Genomic DNA, 16005 nt, shown 5'->3' with positions numbered 1-16005 from the left:
CTCGAGTCGGTGCTGTCGGTGGCGCAGCGCTGTCCTGTCTGCTCTCCCTGCTCCTTCTGATGCTTATATCTGGAGGGGGTCCCGGGGGGTCCCGGGGGGGCGGGTCCGGGGTGGACTCTGTGGCTAATCCTGGCCACACGGGGCATAACATGACCTCCAGTGACGTCAGCAGGGCCCCCCTGGACTATTTTTAGCAAGAAGCCTTCTAAAAATAGCCTCCCAGACGGATGGGGGCGGGGCCTGGCCCCCCTCTGTATCAGCCCAGACCCCCCTATCAGCCCAGACCCCCCCCCTGCATCAGCCCAGACCCCCCCCCCCCCTGCATCAGCCCAGACCCCCCTATCAGCCCCGCCCGCCATCAGGGCTGTTATCACCCCGGGCGCTTTGAAGCCCCTGGCACCGTCTGCCGGGCGGGGGCGCTTATCGGGGTTAATGGCCCCCCTGGCTCTGGCCCCCCCAGCATTGCCCCACTGAACTAACCCCATTACTGCAGTGACGTCGGCAGCAGACTCTGGGGACATCGGCTATAGCGCCTCGAATTAGAGGTGTTAATGCCGCCAAAAGAGGCGCTTTACACCCACTCTGAGGGCACGAGCTGCTGGGACTCGGACCTGCGACCCGCAGGCCTCAGACTCAGCACCCTGGACTGCCTAAAAAAAAAATATATATATATATATTTTGCCATAATTAAATATATATATATATATATATATATATATATATATATATATATATATATATATATATATTGCCCTAAATATATATATATATATATATATATATATAGATATATTTCCATAAATAAATATATATATATATTGCCATACATAAATATATATATATATATCTTGTCATAACAATATATATATATATATTGCCTTATGTTTTGCAACTGGTTCTTTTGTAAAGCGCTTCGACACCTTCGAGTAATGTTCGCGCGACAGAAAATCGCATTAAATAAAATAAAATACATTTAAAAAAAACAAGAGGGCCTGAGGGCCTGTGAGAGGCCCTCGGTGAGACGGTGCCCAGAGCTCGCACCTGCAACCAGGGCTGAGATCCCCACCCGTGCCTCGGTGAGCAGGGTGTGTACTGGGCACTGCCCTCCATCACCCCCTGGCAGTGCCTGCTGCGCCCTCACCCGTGCCCAAGTGTGCAGGGTGTGTACTGGGCACAGCTCCCCATCACCCCCTGGCAGTGCCTGCTGCGCCCTCACCCGTGCCCCGGTGAGCAGGGTGTGTACTGGGCACAGCCCCCCATCACCCCCTGGCAGTGCCTGCTGCGCCCTCACCCGTACCCCGGTGAGCAGGGTGTGTACTGGGCACTGCCCCCATCACCCCCTGGCAGTGCCTGCTGCGCCCTCACCCGTGCCCAAGTGTGCAGGGTGTGTACTGGGCACAGCTCCCCATCACCCCCTGGCAGTGCCTGCTGCGCCCTCACCCGTGCCCAAGTGTGCAGGGTGTGTACTGGGCACAGCTCCCCATCACCCCCTGGCAGTGCCTGCTGCGCCCTCACCCGTGCCCAAGTGTGCAGGGTGTGTACTGGGCACAGCCCCCCATCACCCCTGGCAGTGCCCGCTGCGCCCTCACCCGTGCCCCGGTGAGCAGGGTGTGTACTGGGCACAGCCCTCCATCACCCCCTGGCAGTGCCCTCACCCGTGCCCAAGTGTGCAGGGTGTGTACTGGGCACAGCCCTCCATCACCCCTGGCAGTGCCTGCTGCGCCCTCACCCGTGCCCAAGTGTGCAGGGTGTGTACTGGGCACAGCTCCCCATCACCCCCTGGCAGTGCCTGCTGCGCCCTCACCCGTGCCCCGGTGAGCAGGGTGTGTACTGGGCACAGCCCCCCATCACCCCCTGGCAGTGCCTGCTGCGCCCTCACCCGTACCCCGGTGAGCAGGGTGTGTACTGGGCACTGCCCCCCATCACCCCCTGGCAGTGCCTGCTGCGCCCTCACCCGTGCCCAAGTGTGCAGGGTGTGTACTGGGCACAGCTCCCCATCACCCCCTGGCAGTGCCTGCTGCGCCCTCACCCGTGCCCAAGTGTGCAGGGTGTGTACTGGGCACAGCCCCCCATCACCCCTGGCAGTGCCCGCTGCGCCCTCACCCGTGCCCCGGTGAGCAGGGTGTGTACTGGGCACAGCCCTCCATCACCCCCTGGCAGTGCCTGCTGCGCCCTCACCCGTGCCCCAGTGAGCAGGGTGTGTACTGGGCACAGCCCCCCATCACCCCTGGCAGTGCCTGCTGCGCCCTCACCCGTGCCCCGGTGAGCAGGGTGTGTACTGGGCACTGCCCCCATCACCCCCTGGCAGTGCCTGCTGCGCCCACACCCGTGCCACGGTGAGCAGGGTGTGTACTGGGCACTGCCCTCCATCACCCCCTGGCAGTGCCCTCACCCGTGCCCCGGTGAGCAGGGTGTGTACTGGGCACAGCTCCCCATCACCCCCTGGCAGTGCCTGCTGCGCCCTCACCCGTGCCCCGGTGAGCAGGGTGTGTACTGGGCACAGCTCCCCATCACCCCCTGGCAGTGCCTGCTGCGCCCTCACCCGTGCCCCGGTGAGCAGGGTGTGTACTGGGCACAGCTCCCCATCACCCCCTGGCAGTGCCTGCTGCGCCCTCACCCGTGCCCAAGTGTGCAGGGTGTGTACTGGGCACAGCTCCCCATCACCCCCTGGCAGTGCCTGCTGCGCCCTCACCCGTGCCCCGGTGAGCAGGGTGTGTACTGGGCACAGCTCCCCATCACCCCCTGGCAGTGCCTGCTGCGCCCTCACCCGTGCCCCGGTGAGCAGGGTGTGTACTGGGCACAGCTCCCCATCACCCCCTGGCAGTGCCTGCTGCGCCCTCACCCGTGCCCCGGTGAGCAGGGTGTGTACTGGGCACAGCTCCCCATCACCCCCTGGCAGTGCCTGCTGCGCCCTCACCCGTGCCCCGGTGAGCAGGGTGTGTACTGGGCACAGCTCCCCATCACCCCCTGGCAGTGCCTGCTGCGCCCTCACCCGTGCCCCGGTGAGCAGGGTGTGTACTGGGCACTGCCCTCCATCACCCCCTGGCAGTGCCCTCACCCGTGCCCCGGTGAGCAGGGTGTGTACTGGGCACAGCTCCCCATCACCCCCTGGCAGTGCCTGCTGCGCCCTCACCCGTGCCCAAGTGTGCAGGGTGTGTACTGGGCACAGCTCCCCATCACCCCCTGGCAGTGCCTGCTGCGCCCTCACCCGTGCCCCGGTGAGCAGGGTGTGTACTGGGCACAGCCCTCCATCACCCCTGGCAGTGCCTGCTGCGCCCTCACACGTGCGCAGACCTGACCTGCCCAGACCTGTGACCCTCACAGCTCGGGGCTGTGCGTTTGCTGCGCCCTCACCCGTGCGCAGAGGGTCACAGGTCGGGGGGGGGGGGGGGGTGCGTTTGCTGCGCCCCCGCCCGGTCCAAACCGCCTCATCTGCCGATGTTAGTTCAACATTTGTCTCAGATCACACGAGGTGTCTGCGCTGCGCCGCGATTCACACGTTAGCGCCTCCCAGCCGCTCATTGCTGTAATGAGCCACTTATGGAGGGGAGACTCGTGCTCAGACAGGGTCAACCCCCCCAGGGGGGGTCGCGGCAGGAAACACAAACCGAGGACCCTGGACTCGAGGGACACACGGGGGACGAGAGGCCTCACCCGGTCAGACACACGGTGGACGAGAGGCCTCCCCCGGTCAGACACACGGTGGACGAGAGGCCCCCTCCTGTCAGACACACGGTGGAAACGAAGCCTCCCCCGGTCAGACACACGGGGGACACGAAGCCTCCCCCAGTCAGACACACGGTGGACACGAAGCCTCCCCCGGTCAGACACACGGTGGACACGAAGCCTCCCCCGGTCAGACACACGGTGGACATGGAGCCTCCTACTGTCACGCACACGGTACACGGAGCCCGAAGTGACTCCTGGTGGCACACGTGCCCTCTGATGACACAAGCACACGGTACAAGGGCCCGAAGTGACTCCTGGTGAGACAGGTGCCCTCTGGTGACACAAGCACACGGTACAAGGAGCCCGAAGTGACTCCTGGTGGCACAGGTGCCCTCTGGTGACACAAGCACACGGTACAAGGGCCCGAAGTGACTCCTGGTGAGACAGGTGCCCTCTGGTGACACAAGCACACGGTACAAGGAGCCCGAAGTGACTCCTGGTGGCACAGGTGCCCTCTGGTGACACAAGCACACGGTACAAGGAGCCCAAAGTGACTCCTGGTGACAGAGGTGCCCTCTGGTGACACAAGCACACGGTACAAGGAGTCCGAAGTGACTCCTGGTGACACAGGTGCTCCTGGTGACCCAAGCACACGGTACAAGGAGCCCGAAGTGACTCCTGGTGACACAGGTGCCTCCTGGTGACACAAGCACGTGGTACAAGGAGCCCGAAGTGACTCCTGGTGACACAAGCACGTGGTACAAGGAGCCCGAAGTGACTCCTGGTGACACAAGCACACGGTACAAGGAGCCCGAAGTGACTCCTGGTGACACAGGGGCCTCCTGGTGACCCAAGCACACGGTACAAGGAGCCCGAAGTGACTCCTATTGACACTGGTGCCTCCAGGTGACACAAGCACACGGTACAAGGAGCCCGAAGTGACTCCTATTGACACAGGTGCCTCCTGGTGACACAAGCACGTGGTACAAGGAGCCCGAAGTGACTCCTGGTGACACAAGCACGTGGTACAAGGAGCCCGAAGTGACTCCTGGTGACACAAGCACACGGTACAAGGAGCCCGAAGTGACTCCTGGTGACACAGGGGCCTCCTGGTGACCCAAACACACGGTACAAGGAGCCCGAAGTGACTCCTGGTGAGACAGGTGCCCTCTGGTGACCCAAGCACACGGTACAAGGAGCCCGAAGTGACTCCTGGTGAGACAGGTGCCCTCTGGTGACACAAGCGCACGGTACAAGGAGCCCGAAGTGACTCCTGGTGGCACAGGTGCCCTCTGGTGACACAAGCACACGGTACAAGGAGCCCGAAGTGACTCCTGGTGAGACAGGTGCCCTCTGGTGACACAAGCACACGGTACAAGGAGCCCGAAGTGACTCCTGGTGGCACAGGTGCCCTCTGGTGACACAAGCACACGGTACAAGGAGCCCGAAGTGACTCCTGGTGAGACAGGTGCCCTCTGGTGACACAAGCACACGGTACAAGGAGCCCGAAGTGACTCCTGGTGGCACAGGTGCCCTCTGATGACACAAGCACACGGTACAAGGAGCCCGAAGTGACTCCTGGTGACACAGGTGCCTCCTGGTGACCCAAGCACACGGTACAAGGAGCCCGAAGTGACTCCTGGTGACACAGGTGCCTCCAGGTGACACAAGCACATGGTACAAGGAGCCCGAAGTGACTCCTATTGACACAGGTGCCTCCTAGGTGACACAAGCACGTGGTACAAGGAGCCCGAAGTGACTCCTGGTGACACAAGCACGTGGTACAAGGAGCCCGAAGTGACTCCTGGTGACACAAGCACACGGTACAAGGAGCCCGAAGTGACTCCTGGTGACACAGGGGCCTCCTGGTGACCCAAGCACACGGTACAAGGAGCCCGAAGTGACTCCTGGTGAGACAGGTGCCCTCTGGTGACCCAAGCACACGGTACAAGGAGCCCGAAGTGACTCCTGGTGAGACAGGTGCCCTCTGGTGACACAAGCACACGGTACAAGGAGCCCGAAGTGACTCCTGGTGGCACAGGTGCCCTCTGGTGACACAAGCACACGGTACAAGGAGCCCGAAATGACTCCTGGTGAGACAGGTGCCCTCTGGTGACACAAGCACACGGTACAAGGAGCCCGAAGTGACTCCTGGTGGCACAGGTGCCCTCTGGTGACACAAGCACACGGTACAAGGAGCCCGAAGTGACTCCTGGTGAGACAGGTGCCCTCTGGTGACACAAGCACACGGTACAAGGAGCCCGAAGTGACTCCTGGTGGCACAGGTGCCCTCTGATGACACAAGCACACGGTACAAGGGCCCGAAGTGACTCCTGGTGAGACAGGTGCCCTCTGGTGACACAAGCACACGGTACAAGGAGCCCGAAGTGACTCCTGGTGGCACAGGTGCCCTCTGGTGACACAAGCACACGGTACAAGGAGCCCGAAGTGACTCCTGGTGGCACAGGTGCCCTCTGGTGACACAAGCACACGGTACAAGGAGTCCGAAGTGACTCCTGGTGACACAGGTGCCTCCTGGTGACCCAAGCACACGGTACAAGGAGCCCGAAGAGACTCCTGGTGACACAGGGGCCTCCTGGTGACCCAAGCACACGATACAAGGAGCCCGAAGTGACTCCTGGTGAGACAGGTGCCCTCTGGTGACGCAAGCACACGGTACAAGGAGCCCGAAGTGACTCCTGGTGAGACAGGTGCCCTCTGGTGACACAAGCACACGGTACAAGGAGCCCGAAGTGACTCCTGGTGGCACAGGTGCCCTCTGGTGACACAAGCACACGGTACAAGGAGCCCGAAGTGACTCCTGGTGAGACAGGTGCCCTCTGGTGACACAAGCACACGGTACAAGGAGCCCGAAGTGACTCCTGGTGGCACAGGTGCCCTCTGGTGACACAAGCACACGGTACAAGGGCCCGAAGTGACTCCTGGTGAGACAGGTGCCCTCTGGTGACACAAGCACACGGTACAAGAAGCCCGAAGTGACTCCTGGTGGCACAGGTGCCCTCTGGTGACACAAGCACACGGTACAAGGAGCCCGAAGTGACTCCTGGTGAGACAGGTGCCCTCTGGTGACACAAGCACACGGTACAAGGAGCCCGAAGTGACTCCTGGTGGCACAGGTGCCCTCTGGTGACACAAGCACACGGTACAAGGAGCCTGAAGAACAATGGGTGAATTCCATTCACTCACGGAGGGTTCTATAATCCCCATTTGCAGCATCTTTTGACCTTCCTCTCTAATAGTAGCTCCGCGAGCCTCCGGTACGCGATATGGTGGCAGTCGCACCTTTCTCCCTGGGATGGTTTTGATGGCGTGCTCAATCAACAACATGGTTTTTCCCGAAGTCAAGGAAAACACGTCTTGCAAAGGCAGTCGACTATCAACTAGATTGCATTTCAAAGGGGATGGCAATTCATGGTCAATACACTGACAGTACCTTTTTCAACACTATATAAGGACCCTGCCATTGTCCCAGTAATTTGTGGTCTGAGGAGGCCATCATCAATAGTACTGCATCAGCTACCGAAAAGGATCTATCTTTGGGTTTTTTGTCATATTGAGCTTTCTGGGACTCCTGTGCTTTTTCTAAGTTATTCCTGGCTATGGTTCTGATTTGTCCTAGATGGGCTTTTAGATGGCTAACGTATTCTATCAATGGGGTTATACTATGAGGTTCAGACTCCCAGGTTTCTCGAAGCATGTCTAATAGGGAACGTGGTTGATGACCATGAGGTAATTCAAAAGGAGAATACCCTGTACTTTTCTGGGTCTGACATCTAATGACATATAAAGCTGGTGGCAACATATCTTCCCATCTTTTAGACTCAAGGGCAAGCAGTTTTTTTAAGGTATCTTTTAGGGTAGCATTATACCGTTCAACCAGACCATCGGTCTGTGGATGGTATGCCGCTGTTCGTATTTGTTTGATACCTAGCTGGTAGCATACCTGCTTCATCAGTTGAGATACGAATGGGGTTCCCTGGTCAGTGAGAATTTCTTTTGAAAACCCCACCCTGGAAAACACTGCTATCATTGCTTTAGCTATACTCGCTGCATTGGGATGGCGCAAAGCAATGGCTTCTGGAAAACGTGTAGCTTAATCCACTAGTACCAATACATATCGACAGCCACTACGAGAGGGTAATAGGGGTCCTATGATATCCATCCCAATCCGGTGGAAAGGTTCCTCAATGATGGGTAGTGGGTGTAAAGGAACTTTAAGGGGTTTGTACCTACTATTTTTCTGGCATACGGGGCACTCACGGCAATATGTCCTTATCTGCCTATGAATACCAGGCCAATAGAACTGCTTTGTTACCAGTTGTTCTGTCTTTTCCTCTCCAAAGTGACCACCTAGCAAATGACTATGGGCCAAATATAACACCTTATCTTGGAATGGGACAGGGACCAACAATTGAGGTGGACTATTGTGTTCATACTTTCTGTACAACAACTTGTTTTTGATAAAGAAATAAGGACATACGTGGGATGGGTCTTCGTGACTTAAGGCTTGATTCCAGGCTTCTTGTAAAACCGGGTCCTCTCTCTGGGCAGTGTGAAAGTGTCTGTCACTCTCCCAGGGGGTTTCTACAGGTACAACAGGATAAACGCCTGGATTTTGTCATTTTTATTTCTTTCTTTGGGTTTTGGTTTTTCTTGGTTTGGAAGGGGGCCGTTCATGATCCTCCTCCTTAGCAAAAGGAGCACTGCTCCACCAATCCTCCTTCTGTGTGGTTTCCCTAAGAAGTGTCGACAATTGTGAGTAGTCACTCTCTAAGATGGCTTGTTCCGGTAATCTGGGAATAAGACCGACCTTTAACTCAGATCCTGGGTCAGTAGCATGTTGTATATGGACATGGGTGGTAGGATATGTTTTCGTATCTCCATGGACACATTGTATATTAACGGTACCTTCAATATTGTCTAACTCTGGTCCTAGATCCTGGGGTCTCACTACACTTTGTCTGCAGCCTGTGTCGGCTAGAGCTGTCAAGGGGTGGCCATTTATTGTTACATCACAGCGATAGGCAGGCTGTCGCGTAGGTTGAGTAAGACAACAATAGTTCCTTGTGAGACCTATCTCCATTGGTTCCTCTTTCTGAGGGCAAAAACAGGCAATGTGTCCCATTCCACCACAGCTATAACATTGTGGACCAGGGAGTGGTGTTCTCAGTACAGGTGGTCCTGGTGTTCGGAAGACCGGAGGTCCTGGTACAACTGTTATTGGGTCGGGTTTCCTTACTGGTAGGGGTCGAGAAGGACGCTGTCCCCCACTTGCATGTGGTTTTCCTGGGGCTTCCTCGTGTCCCTTCTGTATTTCATGGGCTCTATTGTAGGCGCTAGCTATCTCCACCGCCGTCTCTAGTGTGAGATGTGATGTTGTCTAACCCATTTTTGGATAGGAGGATGAAGAGTTGATAAATATTGTTCCAAATACACCTTGGCCATTATGTCCTCCTTTGTGGCCGTGATGGGTTTCAACCATCGGTCTGCCATGTCCTTCACGCGGAAATACAAGGCTCTTGGGGTTTCTTAGGACCCTCTTTAATCTGTCTAAGCCGTATTCGATATGTTTCGTCGTCTATCCCTAAGCGTTCCATTATGCACTGTTTTATTTCGGCATAGGGGGTTAGACCAAGGATGTTGGCAGCCTGATATGACGCCCGCAATTCTCCCGACAGCAAAGGTCCTAGGTATTGGCCCATTTGTCAGCTGCTCTCGCCATTCTTTCAAAATTGTTAAAGAAAAACTCAGGGTCTTCCCGCTCTCCATATTTCTGTAGGATCACAGACGGTAGCCTGCTAGGGCCTGTTTGTTGCCTCATGGCCTCAACGCGTTTTCCCATTGCGGTGTCGTGGGACTGGATTTGTTCGGTGATTACTTGTTGTAGCTTTCCCGATCCTCTTCCACAACTGCGAGGAATTGTTCCCTAGCCTTCCCTAGGGTCTCCTGGTTCTCAGCCATTCTCGCTAGTACAGACTCCATGTCTCCGGCGAGTCCCACTTCTGACACCAGTTGTGGGAGGGCGGGCCGGATAAACAGACGAGGAGGCTGCATATAGTATATATAGTGTATATAGCCCGAAGTGACTCCTGGTGACCCAAGCACACGGTACAAGGAGTTCGAAGTGACTCCTGGTGACACAAGCACGTGGTACAAGGAGCCCGAAGTGACTCCTGGTGACACAGGTGCCTCCTGGTGACACAAGCACGTGGTACAAGGAGCCCGAAGTGACTCCTGGTGACACAAGCACACGGTACAAGGAGCCCGAAGTGACTCCTGGTGACACAAGCACATGATACAAGGAGCCCGAAGTGACTCCTGGTGACGCAGGTGCCTCCAGGTGACACAAGCACACGGTACAAGGAGCCCGAAGTGGCTCCTATTGACACAGGTGCCTCCGGGTGACACAAGCACACGGTACAAGGAGCCCGAAGTGACTCCTGGTGACACAGGTGCCTCCAGGTGACACAAGCACACGGTACAAGGAGCCCGAAGTGACTCCTGGTGACACAAGCACACGGTACAAGGAGCCCAAAGTGACTCCTGGTGACATAGGTGCCTCCAGGTGACACAAGCACACGGTACAAGGAGCCCGAAGTGGCTCCTGGTGACACAAGCACGTGGTACAAGTAGCCCGAAGTGACTCCTGGTGACACAGGTGCCTTCAGGTGACACAAGCACACGGTACAAGGAGCCCGAAGTGACTCCTATTGACACAGGTGCCTCCAGGTGACACAAGCACACGGTACAAGGAGCCCGAAGTGGCTCCTGGTGACACAAGCACGTGGTACAAGGAGCCCGAAGTGACTCCTGGTGACACAAGCACACGGTACAAGGAGCCCGAAGTGACTCCTGGTGACACAAGCACACGGTACAAGGAGCCCGAAGTGACTCCTGGTGACACAAGCACATGGTTCAAGGAGACCGAAGTGACTCTGGTGACACAAGCACATGGTACAAGGAAATCGAAGTGACTCCTGGTGACACAGGTGCCTCCTGGTGACACAAGCACACGGTACAAGGAGCCCGAAGTGACTCCTGGTGACACAAGCACACGGTACAAGGAGCCCGAAGTGACTCCTGGTGACACAAGCACACGGTACAAGGAGACCGAAGTGACTCCTGGTGACACAGGTGCCTCCTGGTGACACAAGCACACGGTACAAGGAGCCCGAAGTGACTCCTGGTGACACAAGCACACGGTACAAGGAGCCTGAAGTGACTCCTGGTGACACAAGCACACGGTACAAGGAGCCCGAAGCGCCTCCTGGTGACTGTGGGAGACCGAAGTGACTCCTGGTGACATAGGTGCCTCCAGGTGACACAATCACACGGTACAAGGAGCCCGAAGTGGCTCCTGGTGACACAAGCACGTGGTACAAGTAGCCCGAAGTGACTCCTGGTGATACAGGTGCCTTCAGGTGACACAAGCACACGGTACAAGGAGCCCGAAGTGACTCCTATTGACACAGGTGCCTCCAGGTGACACAAGCACACGGTACAAGGAGCCCGAAGTGGCTCCTGGTGACACAAGCACGTGGTACAAGGAGCCCGAAGTGACTCCTGGTGACACAAGCACACGGTACAAGGAGCCCGAAGTGACTCCTGGTGACACAAGCACACGGTACAAGGAGCCCGAAGTGACTCCTGGTGACACAAGCACATGGTTCGAGGAGCCCGAAGTGACTCCTGGTAACACAAGCACACGGTACAAGGAGCCCGAAGTGACTCCTGGTGACACAAGCACACGGTACAAGGAGCCCGAAGTGACTCCAGGTGACACAGGCGCCTCCTGGTGACTGTGGGAGAGCGGGCCGGATAAACAGACGAGGAGGCTGTATATAGTGTGCCAGTGGGGCTACTTTTATTTAACAATTTCAGTCCAGGAAACAGTTTCCTGATTCCAAGGCTCGGATCTTGCTTCTCTTCTTTGGGTTGGGGCTTCGGGTCTCCTCGGTGTTCACATGGGGTTGGTCGATGGTCCCTCCCCGGGAGGCTCAGAAGAGAAACGAAGAACAAGGAGCCCCAGTATATGCAGTAGACCTCTGTCCTCACTCCCATTCCTGTGTGATTTTAGAGTTCCTCTGTTTCTATCTCTTCCTTGAGTGACTTTACAACTTGTGCGCGTGACACTTTGTTCAGTTTGTGTCTCTTCTGTAACTCGTGTCATCCGAAGTCCTTATGTTTTGCAACTGGTGCTTATGTAAAGCGCTTCGACACCTTCGGGTAATGTTCGCGCGACAGAAAATCGCATAAATAAATAAAATAAAATACATTTTTAAAAAACCAAGAGGGCCTGAGGGCCTGTGAGGAAGTCCCTCGGTGAGACGGTGCCCGGAGCTCGCAGGGCTGAGAAGCCCACACGTGCCTCGGTGAGCAGGGTGTGTACTGGGCACTGCCCCCCATCACCCCCTGGCAGTGCCCTCACCCGTGCCCCAGTGAGCAGGGTGTGTACTGGGCACAGCCCCCATCACCCCCTGGCAGTGCCCTCACACCTTCAACCCTCACATGTACCTTCACTCGTGCCTCTCCGCCCCACTCCTTGAACCCCACTCATGCCCTCACCGGTGAGCAGGGTGTGTACTGGGCACAGCTCCCCATCACCCCCTGGCAGTGCCCTCACCCGTGCGCAGAGGGTCACAGGTCGGGGGGTGCGTTTGCTGCGCCCCCGCCCGGGCCAAACATTTGTCTCAGATCACACGAGGTGTCTGCGCCGCGCCGGGATTCACACGTTAGCGCCTCCCAGCCGGTCATTGCTGTAATGAGCCACTGATGGGGGTGAGGCTCGTGCTCAGACAGGGTCAACACCCCCCAGGGCAGCGGCAGGAAACACAAACCGAGGACCCTGGACTCGAGGGGACACACGGTGCAGGGGCGGCTCTAGGCTCATGGTGGCCCTGTGTAGGGAGCGTAGGTAGGGGCCCCGGAAGAGGGGGTGCGGGCGGGGCGGAGCGCGGAGGCCAGTGAAGAGGAGGGGGGGTCAGGGTGTTTGGAAGTGGAACAGAGCCGAGGCCGCCAAATCCCTGCCAGGGGCCGCCACGCAAATATGTATCCATCCTCAGAGGATTATTATATTAAGGATATATTTTGGCGTGGCGGCCCCTGGGGTTTGGTGGCCCCGTGCAGGTGCACAGCTTGCATATGCCTAAGGCCGCCCCTGCACGGTGGACGAGAGGCCTCCCCCGGTCACACACACGGGGGACGAGAGGCCTCCCCCGGTCAGACACACGGGGGACGAGAGGCCTCCCCGGTCACACACACGGTGGACGAGAGGCCTCCCCCGGTCAGACACACGGGGGACGAGAGGCCTCCCCCGGTCACACACACGAGGGACGAGAGGCCTCCCCCGGTCAGACACACGGTGGACGAGAGGCCTCCCCCGGTCAGACACACGGTGGACGAGAGGCCTCACCCGGTCAGACACACGGGGACGAGAGGCCTCCCCCGGTCAGACACACGGTGGACAAGAGGCCTCACCCGGTCACACACACAGGGGACGAGAGGCCTCCCCCAGTCAGACAAACGGGGACGAGAGGCCTCCTCGGTCAGACACACGGTGGACGAGAGGCCTTCCCCGGTCAGACACACGGGGGACGAGAGGCCTCACCCGGTCAGACACACGGGGGACGAGAGGCCTCCCCCGGTCAGACACACGGGGGACGCAAGGCCTCCCCCGGTCACACACACGGGGGACGAGAGGTCTCACCCGGTCAGACACACAGGGGACGAGAGGCCTCCCCCGGTCAGACACACGGGGGACGAGAGGCCTCCCCGGTAACACACACGGTGGACGAGAGGCCTCCCCCGGTCAGACACACGGGGGACGAGAGGCCTCCCCCGGTCACACACACGAGGGACGAGAGGCCTCCCCCGGTCAGACACACGGTGGACGAGAGGCCTCCCCCGGTCAGACACACGGTGGACGAGAGGCCTCACCCGGTCAGACACACGGGGACGAGAGGCCTCCCCCGGTCAGACACACGGTGGACAAGAGGCCTCACCCGGTCACACACACAGGGGACGAGAGGCCTCCCCCAGTCAGACAAACGGGGACGAGAGGCCTCCTCGGTCAGACACACGGTGGACGAGAGGCCTTCCCCGGTCAGACACACGGGGGACGAGAGGCCTCACCCGGTCAGACACACGGGGGACGAGAGGCCTCCCCCGGTCAGACACACGGGGGACGCAAGGCCTCCCCCGGTCACACACACGGGGGACGAGAGGCCTCACCCGGTCAGACACACAGGGGACGAGAGGCCTCCCCCAGTCAGACACATGGTGGACGAGAGGCCTCCCCCGGTCAGACACACGGTGGACGAGAGGCCTCCCCCGGTCAGACACACGGGGGACGAGAGGCCTCACCCGGTCAGACACACGGGGGACGAGAGGCCTCCCCCGGTCAGACACACGGGGGACGCAAGGCCTCCCCCGGTCACACACACGGGGGACGAGAGGCCTCACCCGGTCAGACACACAGGGGACGAGAGGCCTCCCCCAGTCAGACACACGGGGACGAGAGGCCTCCCCCTGTCAGACACACGGGGGACGAAAGGCCTCCCCCGGTCAGACACACGGTGGACGAGAGGCCTCCCCCGGTCAGACACACGGTGGACGAGAGGCCTCCCCCGGTCAGACACACGGGGACGAGAGGCCTCCTCGGTCAGACACACGGGGACGAGAGGCCTCCCCCGGTCAGACACACGGGGAACGAGAGGCCTCCCCCGGTCAGACACATGGGGGACGAGAGGCCTCCTCGGTCACACACACGGGGGACGAGAGGCCTCCCCCGGTCAGACACACGGGGGACGAGAGGCCTCTCCCGGTCAGACACACGGGGACGAGAGGCCTCCCCCGGTCAGACACACGGGGGACGAGAGGCCTCCGCTGGTCAGACACACGGGGGACGAGAGGCCTCCTCCGGTCAGACACACGGTGGACGTGAGGCCTCACCGGTCAGACACAAGGTGGACACGGAGCCTCCTCCTGTCGTGCACACGGTGGACATGACAATGGTTCAAAAGTGTGCAAGAACATTCATTTACTCTTACAAAACATAACACATATTTCGACAAAAAGCGATTATAATGCACACCCAAAAAAAGAAAAGGAAGAGAATTCATATTCGGCCCATACACAAAGATGTCTAGAAAAACAGATAGACTTTATTCAATATAAAAATAACGTGAGGCTCCGACAACGAGGCTGGTACATGTAACACTTGGTGAACACACATGACCAGACACGTGGCATACAGAAAGAGGTTACATAAAAGAAGGAGCTCCAGGCCAACACTGGAACTACAACAAACAAAACAATGTGTCCTCCAGAAATTGCGGCCACAATTGCATCAACAACGTTTCGACCTTTGTCATTAGTACATGGTCATCTTCAGGACAAACAATTAGCTCAGGGGACGTTTAGCGAATATTTGTCCTGAAAATGACCAAGTACTAATGACGAAGGTCGGCGGCGTCGACGCAATTGTGGCACTGCAGGTGGATCCGGAAGGGGCACTGTGGGTGGATCTAGAAGGGGCACTGCGGGTGGAACTAGAAGGGGCACTGCGGGTGGATCTAGAAGGGGCACTGCGGGAGGATCTAGAAGGGGCACTGCGGGTGGATCTAGAAGGTGCACTGCTGGTGGATCTAGAAGGTGCACTGTAGATGGATCTAGAAGGTGCACTGCGGGTGGATCTAGAAGGTGCACTGTAGATGGATCTAGAAGGGGCACTGCGGGTGGATCTAGAAGGGGCACTGCGGGAGGATCTAGAAGGGGCACTGCGGGTGGATCTAGAAGGTGCACTGTAGATGGATCTAGAAGGGGCACTGCGGGTGGATCTAGAAGGGGCACTGCAGATGGATCTAGAAGTGGCACTGCGGGTGGTTCTGGGAGGGGCAGTTTGGGTGGATCTAAAAAGGGGCACTGTAGGTGGATATAGAAGGGGCACTGCCGGTGGATCTAGAAGGGGCACTGTGGGTGGATCTAGAAGGGGCACTGTGGGTGGATCTAGAAGGGGCGCTGTGTGTGGATCTAGAAGGGGCACTGCGGGTGGATCTAGAAGGGGCACTGCGGGTGGATCTAGAGGGGGCACTGCGGGTGGATCTAGAAGGGGCGCTGTAGGTGGATCTAGAAGGGGCACTGCGGGTGGATCTAGAAGGGGCACTGCGGGTGGATCTAGAGGGGGCACTGTGGGTGGATCTAGAAGGGGCACTGCGGGTGGATCTAGAAGGGGCACTGCCGGTGGATCTAGAAGGGGCACTGCCGGTGGATCTAGAAGGGGCACTGTGGGTGGATCTAGAATGTGCACTGCGGGTG

This window comes from Lissotriton helveticus, chromosome 6 (genome assembly GCF_964261635.1).
Source record: "Lissotriton helveticus chromosome 6, aLisHel1.1, whole genome shotgun sequence".
Lineage (NCBI taxonomy): Eukaryota > Metazoa > Chordata > Amphibia > Caudata > Salamandridae > Lissotriton > Lissotriton helveticus.
The sequence above is the reverse complement of the archived record's forward strand: the minus strand, read 5'-3'. Positions refer to the sequence as shown.